We start from the raw sequence: 1,076 nt of genomic DNA on the forward strand, positions 1-1,076 counted from the left end.
AAGATAATTAAAAAATAAAAAATAAAAATAAAAAAACTCACTGAGTATTTAAATCTGTGTGGTCTACTGAACATATGATGTCCCTAAATGGAAAAAGAATTAAGTAAAATTTGGTTTTGCAAAAGATACCATGAAAATAATTTTAAAAGAAATGGCAGACTACAAATATTTGCAACATTCATGACATACAGAAGGTTAATTAAGGGCTGACCAGATAGCTCAGTAGACTAAAGCGCCTGCTTAGGTAGAACACAGTGGCCAGGTCCTGCCCCAAGGGCATGCTGAGCCAGTGATTGAGACTGGGCATGGTAGGGCCCACCTTTAATCCCAGCTCTTAGGAGGCTGAACACAGGGGGATCACTACAAGTCCAATCTACATAGTGAGGCCCTATAGATCCTGTAGACCCTGTACTAAATACAAAAATGGTTAATTAATATACTTCATTTGACAGCCATTAGAAATAAATAAGAAAAGATTAAGCAACTTAATACACATAGTTAAGCACAAACAGGAAATTGAAAAAGAAGATATACATATGAACAATGAAAGATATGTAATTCATTATTAATGAAATACATGTAACTTAAAACGCAGGGCACCATTACTTTTTATCTATCAGATTGCAAAGAATAAAAGCTTTGTTGCTTTCTGGTTAGGTTGTAAAAAATGGAAGTGAACATTCTCCTGACTGAATAGAAAGATAAATGTAACCATTTCCTGGAGCTCTACATAGCAAAATGACTTATAATTAAATGTGTATTCTAATTAATAAACTTCTGTGAGTTGGTCAAGGAGATAGCCCCACAGGTATACAAACAAAGGAAGGTATATCATCATAGGATTGTTTATAATAGTGGAAAACATTTACATGGCCAATAATAAAGGACTGGCTCAATAGATACATTGAAAACATATGCAGGGGCTGGTGAGATGGCTCAGTGGTCTAAAGAAACTACTTGGAACAAGCTTGGCAAAGCACAGGGACCATGGTTCGATCCCCCAGCACCACATGCCAGCCAGCTGCACCCCCTGGTGGGCTGAGCTGGCCACACACACACACACACACACACACACA

Source organism: Octodon degus, unplaced genomic scaffold (assembly GCF_000260255.1).
Source record: "Octodon degus isolate 3935 unplaced genomic scaffold, OctDeg1.0 scaffold00058, whole genome shotgun sequence".
Taxonomy (NCBI): Eukaryota; Metazoa; Chordata; class Mammalia; order Rodentia; family Octodontidae; genus Octodon; species Octodon degus.